The 12252-nt window shown below is 36.1% G+C and overlaps 1 pseudogene across 1 annotated transcript; it reads right to left on the reverse strand.

Moving 5' to 3' along the window:
* Window positions 1–4999: 4999 nt before the first annotated feature.
* LOC137739287 (beta-glucuronosyltransferase GlcAT14B-like) lies at window positions 5000–8617 on the reverse strand (annotated as a pseudogene). The gene is made up of 4 exons (XR_015966919.1): window positions 7817–8617; window positions 7568–7643; window positions 7310–7425; window positions 5000–5979 (listed from the first exon to the last, which is right to left on the reverse strand). The product of XR_015966919.1 is annotated as a beta-glucuronosyltransferase GlcAT14B-like (transcript).
* Between the last annotated feature and the right edge of the window lie 3635 nt (window positions 8618–12252).

Genomic DNA, 12252 nt, shown 5'->3' on the forward strand with positions numbered 1-12252 from the left:
TTACTCATAAAACAGGAGGAGGATTCTCTACTTTCCTATTCTCATCCCCTTCCATCCCCTCCTCTCACCCATTGCTTTTTGTTTTATTATCTCTATAAAAAAAATATAAGATGTTGACGTGACTTAATCGTAATCGTTGAAATAGGAAAGCATGAAAGGGTAGAGAGATTAGAGCAACTCCACCATGGTGGATTGCTCAGGGGACAGCCCAGAGAAAAAGGCCCGAGGCCTTATGGCTCGACTCTAGCGTGAAGGAGCCCGAGTGGAGGTGGAGGCTCGAGCTCCGGGCCTATGAAGAATTGCCAGCCCAAGAGCCCGAGTGGATGTGACACCAGGGTTGACGTCAACCTGACGTCATGCCTTTTTTTATTTTTTTCTATTAGGCGCGTGCACCCCACTCGCATGTGGGGGCGCGTCACCGACACATTTTCAGAAAAATCAGCCGATTCAAATGTTACCGTTGGGAAGCCACGTGGCTTCCCACGTTGCGTTCGATCTTAACTGTAAAAAAAATAAAAAAAAGTCTTATTTAATATCCACCGTTCGATCTGAGATCAACGGTCGATATTAATATGATTTATAAATAAATAAATAAAAGAAAAAATAGTTTTAAAATTAAGAAAAGTTATCGTTGTGACACGTGGCACAATCTAGAGTGTTGGAATTTAAATTTTTTTATATCCAACGGCATAGATTAATTAGTTGAAAAAAAATTTATAAAATTGTAAAAAAAAATGTAAAAAAATTCGAAAAATTGTAAAAAAATTCTACAAAAAATTGTTTTTACTTTTCTATAAATACCTTCTCATTATCATCTACCTTACCCCATAATTTCATATTTTCTCAACTACTTTCAATCACATTCCTTTTTTTCTCTCAAAGTTTCAATCCATTTTTTTTCAACAAAATGAATACTGATGCATGTACGAATTGCTCGCTTCTTGAAGATGTTGCGTTGTGTACTAGCTAGGTTGAAGTTACTCATAGTTCGCTTACGGGTAATGAGATGCAGTTGTGAGAAATGTGGAGTCTTATTCAACCAATTATCTTGAGAAAATTGGTGGGAAAAGAACCAAAGAATCAATGTCCAATCATTGGAAATTACTTAGCCAATAGTTTAGTACGTGGAGAGACGCCTTGGCACAAGCTAGTACTAATATTCGAAGTGGGGAAAATTACTCGGATTAGGTACTAATATATTATTTATTTGTTTGTACTATACCCAAATTTACATTATAATTATTTGTTTGTATTATTTATTTGTTACCTACTTACATTATAATTATTTGTTTGTATTATTTATTTGTTACCTACTTACATTATAATTATTTGTTTGTATTATTTATTTGTTACATATTTTCATTATAATTATTTCTTCTCCCGCATTGTGTAGGAACTTCAAGTACAAGCTTGGTACGGTGCCAAAACCAAAAGCAAAAATAAATCATTCAACCGGTGGGAATGTTGGAATATTGTCAAAGATTGTCCTAAATTTAGAGTTGTGTCTGTCGGTCCAGGAGTTTTCATGAACAACACCCCTCTACACTCTACACCTGATCATGGCTCGCATGTTCATGAAGATGATGCAGAAGAAGTGCCCGAAAAGTCCCTCTCTGAACAAGCGTCAAGTTCGACCCGTTATCCAATTAGACCTCAAGGTAAGAAGACTTCAAAGAGAAAAGGGAGTGCTTCCAAGAATGATTATGCAAAGTTCATGGAAGAACTTACTCGCCAAGGTGAATTGACTTTGGCGAGGGAAATGGCGAAATATGAGGCTGATAAGGTTAGAGAGGACACAAAAGCTGCAGCTATTGAGAGAGAATTTCAGGCTAATGAGAAAGAAAGAGCGCTACTTAGGCAAGAAAGGGAACATGTTAGAGAAGAAAGACGGGCTCAACGAGATCGTGAGATTATGAACACGCCTTTAGAAGGAAAGTCTTCAAATTCTAAATTTTTTTGAAAGTCAGAGAAAACGGACATGGTAAGAAGGAGGTGTGTAAGAGAAGCGAGAACAAGCCAAGATGGTCCTAGCACCACAAGAGAAGATCATCCTAGCACCACAAATTGGTTAAGTGATGATGAATAGAGTAGTTTTTGTAATCGGAGCCCATAATTTTCCAATCACTTTGGGTTGTAATTTATTATTTATTGAATATAGTACTTTATGTTGTTTCCAATTTATTGAATATTTATTCAAATGAATTTGGTAAGTTATTTATACTAAGAGAATATTTATTCAAATGACAAAAACACACCAAATAAAATTACATAAGTATACCGAATAATAAAAAACTCACTAAAGCTGAACTAAAAAAATTACATAAACATACCAAATAATAAAACACACCAAATAAAATTACATAAACATACCAAATAATAAAAAACACAATATATGAACTTAATTATCTTCAGCTTGTTTCAATGCCCACTGGTGCTCTATCAAGTCATTTTGCTGGGCATTGTGCATGTCTAGCATTTGAAATGCAGTATATCATTGAATGATCCTTTCATTGTAACGTTCATCCCTTTGTAATGGCTCATGTTGCACGGGCTCATTGGTGGCGTCATTGTAAAAAAGAAGCATAAACTATGAATAATGATAGAGATTTTTGTGAAGAAGGAAGCAGAAACTATGAATAATGATAGAGATCCTGAGAAAATTAGTGTGAGATTTGTGAGGATGGATGGTGGATTATATCGAGGATTCATAAAGGATTAGGTTGTAGATAATGCCACATGGCATGCCGTCATTCGTTAAAAATCTGATGAAAATCTATCATCAAATATTGTAAACAGATTATGACACATGGCGCGACGTGATTGGTTAATAATCTTATCAGAAATCCATCACCAATAATTGTATTTTCGGATAATGACACGTGGCATGCCGTCATTCGTTAAAAATATGATGGAAATCTATTCTCAAAGATTGTAACCAGATTATGACACATGGCGCGACGTGATTGGTTAATAATCTTATCAAAAATCCATCACCAATAATTGTGTTTTCGGATAATGATATGTGGCGCAACGAGTACGATTAAAAATCTTATCGGAAATCCATCCCTAATAATTGTCTTTTCGGATTTTATGACAAGTGTCGCAACAAGAACGATTAAAAATCTTATCCGAAATTACAAATAAAATTATTTTGTATTATTTAATAATACTTCGGATAATGACACGTGGCATAACGAGAACGATTAAAAATCTTATCCGAAATTACAATTAAAATTATTTTGTATTATTTAATAATACTTCGGATAATGACACGTGACGCAACGAGAACGATTAAAAATGTTATCCGAAATTACAATTAAAATTATTTTGTATTATTTTATAAATAAATAAAATACTAATATTTTATTGCTTATTGTCAGGGCTATTGAAATGTAACGGTGAAGATGCAAAATGTAATTACTGTTCATTAAAGACAGTTATTATTCATCAGATGAATTGAATAGTGAATAGCCTGGAGAAAGAGCTCCTATGCTGGAGTTACTTTTAGAAGGATAGAGAATCCTCCTTCCACAAAACATATGTTATTGACGTGAATTACGCGGAAGATAATTATTGAAAGTGGGGCCACTATTTGCTTCAATGCTTGCTTCTAAATTGCCTTGCATTCATGGACCATATAAACACAAAAGGTGTGTGTGTTTTTTTTTTGGGAAGAACAACACAAAACGCGTTTGGGATCAATAATTTTACATGAAAAGAAAATGATTGAAAAAAAAAAAGAAGCTAGCTAGCATGCACAACACAGGTGTATTGAAAACCACACCCGTTTGCATTATTTAAAGTTATGCAATGAATTTGGCTAGGAAAAGTATCACTCCACAGTCCTCTGTAGGACATCTAGACATGTGGTCTAATGTTTTAGTGTACGAGTGTTAGATTTTTATCTTTGTATTCCTGATTTGAAACTTATTCTTTTATTAAATAATTGTAATAGTTTTGAACTTTCTTCTCTTCCTTAATACTAATAATATTTTTTTTTTAAATCCTTATTCCTCTATAGGTGTTAGTATAGGAGAATTCAATTAGGATTCTCATGGGCTAGGTTTTGTAAATTCCTGTGGATTTAAGATTACTTGTATCTCAAGACAGTTAACTTGTATATATTTGTAATATTGTGACATAAACTACATGAGTCCATCACTTTATGTTTTGCTAGTTGCAGCAAACCCTAATGTTGATGTCAAGTCCCCTTCAACCTTTAACACCATGCACTAGTGTTCTTAATTACTTTCCATCAATGAGATTGAACAAAATCTTAACAAGAAAAGAGAAATAAAAGTTTTTTTAGGAGTTAATAATTTTATGTCCCTTTTAGAGTTAATAATTTCTCAAAGGCACTAAGGTTAGCCCGTGACGAGGGTGAGCGTAGTGTAAAGTGATGGGTATGAGTAGCCTGAATTCATAATCCGAAACTCTGCAATGTAACAGAAAATAAAATCTCTCACAGGCAGCAATGGAGTTTGAAACCTTTTAGTGGACGGTAGGGCTGGTTAATGAGTAGCTATTTAGTTAAATGAATGTCCATTTTTAAGTGTTAAATATGTGTTAACTGTGGTGATGGGCACCACCATCAACATTGATTTTATTCACATTTTAATGTAAAACTCATTTAATTGCAATATAATACATCAGTTGGAGGGATCACACAACACGACTTGAAGAGTTATTCTACAAAAATACTAACAAAACTATAGAAGTTTAGGTAAAAAGAAAGAAAGAGAGATTTTCTCCCGGGTGGGAGGAAATTCTTGAGTGTAATCAGATGTACATCTATCATGTGAAATGAGATGATAAATATTGAGACGGGGATGTGTGTTAGAATCTCTCCACGGCAGGGGAACGTCATGGATGGCCTGTGCCCAGGAGGATCCAAAGCCGAGGTCATGGGCTTCAATTCATAGGCATGACCAAATGAATTCTCATCCAACAAACCAAATGATGGCAGTCGAAAAAAGAAAACCCTAAACGTAACAAGACGAGCAAAACACAGCCTTTATTTATTTATTTATTTTTTTGGAAAGAAACAGCTTTAGATCCACAGGTTTGCACAGGATCAGAGACAAGTTTTCTTTAGATTTCCTCTTTCAAATATACATCTTTCCAGCAGTTCTTACACTCCCGTCATCATTTCAAGACACATTTTACTGCAGCATACGACATGCCCGGACCGTGACAAATACAGTATCCAAAAAGTTTAGAACGAAAAAAAGGTAAATGGGAAATGGTGGGCTAACCTATAAATCAATGATACATACCATGCCACACTATAGCGGGAAGCACTATAGCTCATCGGCAGTATGTGCATACATTCAGCCATCTCCTCTTCCAACTATATCGAATACCATTTCCCTGATCATGCTGTATTCCATCGTCAATTGTAAACTAACTGAACTGGCGCGGGGAAGCTCTTCAACCAGCTTAAACAAGCATGTTTGAGTTCTTGTCATTTGCACTGTTTTGGTCGGAATTTCTCATTGGACAGTAGAGAGCTGATCAAAACTTCGAGCCTTTTTGCTCCAGGGGTAGGCCTGAGGATTGTGGTACAGCCAATATCAGAGCATGGATCGGACCCATTGTCCCTTTTTCCTATGCACCAGCCACCAGGAACAAGCATACCAGGACCCTTAAACAACAACTCAGAATCAATTTTGTCAAGCACTGGATCATCTTGGCGAAACTTTCTTGCAAAGGGAGCATTGCTGTCGACCATCCTTTGCATATCTGCAAGGTTAAGGTGGTGAGGATGTTGCTTGGGAGGGTTGTCCCACGTTATAAAATGTAGGTCACTATTCACAGTTGTGTTGCGGAACTCTTGAGCATTACAGATGACAGTGTGAAAGTATCCCTCCGGGGACGATACAAAGTTTGCGTAGTACATGAGAACAGCTCGAGGTAGGTTGTCCCAGCCCCATATGCAGTAATCAACAAAAGGCTTTGAAAGTGCCATCCAAGCAGAACCTATGAGAGAAAGCAAACGTTTGGTCAAATTAAACTTATGGCAACAGGAAATGGTTCTCAATGTAGAGCTTATGGATATTTTTCAAGGGATTCTGTAAGGGCAGGTAGCAGTTGGAGAGGAGCAACAGGTGGAGAATTGATGGGAAATTGGCAAATCTCACTAAAAAAAACCACATTTTTTAACTTCCAAAACCTACAAAGGCCAAGGTCAGGCTAAAAGGAACTATAAGAGTGGTGTGTAAAGAAATTAGCTAGCACCCTAGGGGACCTCTGGACTATATGTTTTCAATGTGCAGAGTACATGAAATCCCAGCGTCGTATAAGAGACAATTTAACAATCACGCAACATGGAATCAGATTATGTAGCTTAATGCTTTGATGTCGTTATTAATCGTGATAATTGATCCCATGGTGAGGAAAAAAAAAAAAAAAGGCATACTAAGTTACTTTTATGCCTAATAGAGAATATCGGCTATAAAAACAAGGGTCCAAATGCACATGCAACTATTATGAGTTGACGGTTTCAGAACAGCAGAACAAGAGGATATAATCCACACACATATACAAATTGTTTGGTTCAGCTGCAAAAGACAGCAGGTCGACACACTTAGGAATGCATTTGTGAAAGTTGTTAAATAAAGGTCATTCCTTAACTGCAACTGTTATTGAGTCATCAATATGATGTTCTGTTTTGTTCCTATTTTTCACTTCAGGGTAAATGAAATTGAACAGACGTCTTCTCATGATACGAAAGATGTTTTAGGAGTTGCTTTTTCAAAGAAAACAACCAGAAAGGGCTGAGACATATAGCCTCATCCACTCGGAGTTGAACTCTAATGTTTCCAAGCAATCCCATGTTGTCAGCAGTGTAGTTTTTCACAAACACCAAAGCTGAACGAAGGTAGCTAATTATTGATTCTAATGCACTCTGCTAATTATTGATTCTAATGCACTCAACACAAAAAATATGTTTCAATTGCAAATTCTAATAGCTACGGGACATCCTTTGTTCCTCTCATGTTTTCTTGTGACAATTGAATTTTTTTTTCAAAAAAAAAAGCAAAGGGTGTCATAAATTTGGCAAAACCCCAAGGGTGTCATAAATTTGGCAAAAGCCCATTTGTCATACTTCTTAGCCATAATTTCAAGACAATTTTCAAATCCATAGACTACTAAACAAGTTCATTTGCTGAAAACCGAAGTAGAAAAAGGGAGCCATTTCCGTTCCTAACAATATATGTATAAATTTACGTACTTTATATATGTTTAGGTTTCTACTTTCTAGGTCCTATTTAGTCCTTCGATATGATTTGTCATCTAAAATTTGTACCTGTAAAAAGTTTGAAAGCTGTTGGCACACTCCTTCGCTGTGTAACCCAAAAAACATCAGTTTTCTTGGTCATATACAACCCCGGATCCACAATTATCGGTTTCGCTCTTTGATACCTACAAACAGGCAGCATTACCAAATCAATCACACAACTTTACTCACTCAGAAAAAATAAATGAAAATAAAAACAGAAACTTTATAAATATAGACAACAAAATAAAAAAATAAAAAAAAAAAGGGGGCGGGAGTTATGCATACTCTTTCCATCCAATGTTGCTTGTACGATCGATGAAATTAAGATCCCGCGGCAAGTATGAGAACGTGTGCAGCAGATCTAATCGACCAAAATAATCAAAATCCAGTGATTAATTAGTAAAAAAAAAGTCCAAAAATCCCAAATTTTAAACGAAATCAGTCCAAAAGTCTTCACATTTAACACACACAAAAAGTCCAAAAATCCCAAATTTTAAACGAAACCAGTCCAAAAGTCCCAAATTTTAGACTCACTATCCTGAGTAACAAGTGGGTAGTCAGAAGCGCTGAGATTGATGAACCAATCCCAATCGCCGCCCTCCCTCAGCAAAATGGCGGCCGCGTAGTCGGGCCCCTGTAAGTGACGAGGTTGGCCTTGCTGATCATCTTCACATTCCTAAACCTGACAAAAACGGGGTGGGTAGAAGCGTAATTCTGCAGATCAATCCGCTCCTCGGGCGGCGACTCGAGGTCCAGGTGGACGACGTAGCAGTTGTGCGTGTGGTAGAGGGCCTGGAGGGTCCGCTTCAGCATGTTGCCATCGTCGATGGAGCCGGAGATGAAGTAGGCGAAGCGCCGCGGCGGCGGGAGGGAGGAGACGGGAATCAGGTGGAGCTTGGATTCGATGAAGACGGAGCTGGAGATGGAGAAGGAGCGGTAGAAGGGGACCAGCGGCGTGCCGTCGGACGACGTGAGGGTGGTGAGGAAGAGGAGGAATATAACTAGAAATGTGATTAGTTTCCTTGTTTTTCTTTGGCTTGCATGTATGTTGCTGTTAACTGATTAGTTTCCTTGTTTACGGTTAGTTGTGGACTGATTGCTCGTATCTGTAAAATACAGAAGCCATGCAAGAAAAGCGGAGTTTAAACAGCGACGCCAGCAGACATCATTTGAAGAAAGCAGTCAGCCTGGGGGTGAGGTGGGGTGGGGGGTTTTCAACCTTATTTCTTCCATTGTACACCCTGATGAATGTGGCTGTTTATCTTAATAATGTAATGGGAACTTGGGTGGAAAGAGTTCATGAGTACCGTAAAACCTAATACATCGTCAATCTCACACAAGTTCTTGTATTGAAGGTTCAAAATACAAAACAAGGGGAAGACATACCAATTAATGAACCGCCTAAGCAGTGGCGTATCTAGGATTTTAAACTCGGGGGTCTCAATAATAAATGTCAAAAAATTTATAAACAAAAATAACCTTAAAAAGTTAAATATAATACATTTTATTCAAAATCATACGCAAAACAACATTACAAGCTATAAAATCACGAAACAACAAATCGTCGCTTTTTCTTTGCATGCAAAGTGTATGGAAACTCATGCTTTGTAGGTCTACAAGGACCCATTTGCAAATATGCTCTTCGAACCGCATCTTGAATATTAGAAGAATAGTCCTTCATTCGAATTATTTTTCTTGGGTCTCTCTCAAGATTATTAAAATCAATGTCACGCTCATTTTGTCTTGAGATCGAACTACCCGAACAAATAAATGGTGCTATTGGCTTTGAAAGGAAAAATCTTTCCATATTTCTTATTTCTAAACTACACATTTAACAAAAAATACAAAACATATATCAATTAACCAATAAACAAAAATTCCATCTAAATTCCAATGATAAAATGAGTATACAAACATAAAACATATCAACAATCATATCAATAATAGACTAAAAATCTCTATCAATATCTAATATAATTTAATTGAGATTAGATTAGAATTCCAAAAAACTTACTTGAATTTTGAACCAAATAGTGGTGGAGTGGAGAATTAAAATAAGTGGAGGTATGATATTGGACTTACGTAATTATAATATGGGATTGGGTCACGGGTGGGATTAGAAATTTAGGGTTTTGAAATGGGGGGGAAAGAGGGAACCAAATAATGGGGAATTGGGGGAAAGGCAGTGTGTAAAGAGAGAACTTTGGGGAAAGATGTGGGGCTCAGGGCTGGGCTTAAAATTAAAACAATATTGAGTTATCAGGCATGGCAAACAACAACTTTTGTCTCCCTCTTATTTATTTATTTTTTTTAAACTTAAAACAATTGGCCAAAACACTGCCATTTTGGACCAATTGTTAAAAATCCCTATTTTCTTTCTTCTCTCTGCGGTGTCTTCTTCTCCGCTGCTACCTGCAACCTGCACAGCAGCTCAGATCTTGTGTTAGAGGGGTCCCTCAGAAAATTTCTAGCAGGGATTTAGGGTCACCGAGGAGTCCTTGGACCTTCCAGGTTCCTCTGTAGATCCGTCACTGCTCCTAAGAAAGGATTAGAAGGTGCCCAAATAATCAACTAGGCCTACTCGAAGTAAGTATATCAATAATTACAGGCTAATCAAAATTATGGGTCATTTAAGGAAAGAGATTCTCATTTTGTTTAAAGAATAGGGATTAGTTGTGAGGCTCACACCATATCGAACTTCAATGATTTGAACCGTCAATTCTATAAGCCTCAATTATTTGATCATCCTTATAAAAATTCAATTCAATCCGAAACCATTTGCCTATTTAATTGTCACAATGAAATTCCAATATTTCTTATATTATAGTGTTCGTCAATTTTTTTGAACTCAATTAGATGCTTTAAATATTTCCTATTTGGCTAATATTTTTACAAAAATGATCTATTGGATGCAACTTGAAAAATAAGCGGTTTGAATAGTTGAAGTTTGATGTAGTGTGAGCCGTACCACTAATTCCCACAAATCTCCATTTTTTTCAAAAAATAGGAATCTCTTCCCTTAAAAGTTATGTTTAACATAGTTACTAATTGATATTTCCGTACTCGTCTAGTTATGAAACGAACATCTGTCTAATATATCGCATCAGTTATGTGTGGATATCATAATCGCCAACAAAATAAGTACATGGTTTTCCTACCAAACATTTCAGTTCATGAATTTTGGGACCATACTAATTGGCATTTCCTTTGCCACTAAGTGCAATTCAAACCGAGAGGATATTACCATGTGATGTTGAACTGTTGAACTAGGGACGCGTTTACTAATCCGTAATCAAATTGAGAGGAATTGAATTGATAAGGAATTGAAATGAGGTGGAATCAGAATCGAATTCCTGTTGAAGCTGTTTACTAAAACTGTCTGGAATCGGAGTAGGAATAATGTTGAGTCTATATAAGTTGTTTACTAATTCCCTTCAATCGGAATGAAAACTCGGTTGATTACTATATTGCCCTTACATAAATACATTATTTTCACTCTAATTAATTTAATTAAATTTATATAATAAAATTCATCTATATAAAAAATATATAAATAGGTTTTATTTATTTATTAAAAGATGACATGAATGATGCTGAATCCATATAAATTGTTTACTAATTCACTTCAATCGGAATGAAAACTAGGTTGATTAATAAATTACCCTTACATGAATAAATTATTTTCATACTAATTAATTGAATTAAATTTATACAATAAAATTCATCTATATAAAAATATATAAATAGGTTTTATTTATTTATTAAAAGATGGCATAATGAGTGTCAAATGAAGGACAATGTTGGGATAATTAGAAACAAGTGAGGGGCATAATTGGTAAGTGAAATCCATTCCGGATTCCTCAGGTCACAAGGAATTGAAATACCTCCCTTATGTAGGAAGTCCAATTCCTCCAAAATTAGGACTTGGATTCCTCAATGCGTGTGGACCCCACACGTATTTTGATTCCTTAAGATTACGTAAACAAAGGTGTATGCCATAATCGGAATCCAATTCCGTAAATTGATTCCGATTACGGGTACGTAAACGTGTCATAAAAGATTATGATGACATCATTGTTATATGAAGTCAGGGAACTAATAATAATTTCCATTTTATAAAAAACAAAAAAAATTCCATTTTTTTAAAGATAATATTTTCCATTGGTCCACCTTAAGCTAACCTACGGAGCAAGGTAAACGATTCCACGACTCTTCCACGCAGACACACACACACCCCAACTTATTTGCATTGAGACGAATCCACGGGTCAATTTTTGGACCTTAACGTTTATTGTATTTGCACAGAATAATCAACACCGACTCACCCCAAAAACCCTTTTTCCATTAAATATATTTTAATTAATCTCCACAAAATTATACAAATTTTAACATTTTCAGCAAGATCACGCAGAAGAAACCGAAGAACAGGCAAAAAGTTTCAAACATTGAACCCCAAATCATGGTTCCGGCAACCATTTTCGCTCTCCTCGGATCCACGGTCGGCGGGTTAATGTTCGTGTGGGCAATATTCTAGCAGTTCTTGGGGAGGTTAATATGACTTTACTTACAAGTTGGGTATTGCATTTCAAGTTTTGTATCCATAACCCATATATAAAAGAAACTTTACTCACACATGGAAAGACACGGCGGTTATATCCCAAATCTATCACAAAGTTAAAGTGTGATTGTCTTTGGGTACCGCCAATGTGGTCCTAGTTCTTCCCCCCTAATAACCAGCTTGCATATATATTTACCTGTAATTGTGTCAAGGTTTGAGCAAGGCAATTGTTGGGCATGTAAGCCTCATGTTTAGGAAAAATCTATCTTGTAGTCGGTTGTACATCTATTGTTTGAGAGATATCCAATCTAAAAGGAATATATGTCTGTCTCGAACCATGAATATACAATCGGACATAACTAAGATTCTAATAATCCCCTCTATTCGCACAAATTTAACTAGCATGTGGTGG

The sequence above is a fragment of the Pyrus communis genome, chromosome 9 (assembly GCF_041283825.1).
Source record: "Pyrus communis isolate YQ-2024b chromosome 9, ASM4128382v1, whole genome shotgun sequence".
NCBI lineage: Eukaryota > Viridiplantae > Streptophyta > Magnoliopsida > Rosales > Rosaceae > Pyrus > Pyrus communis.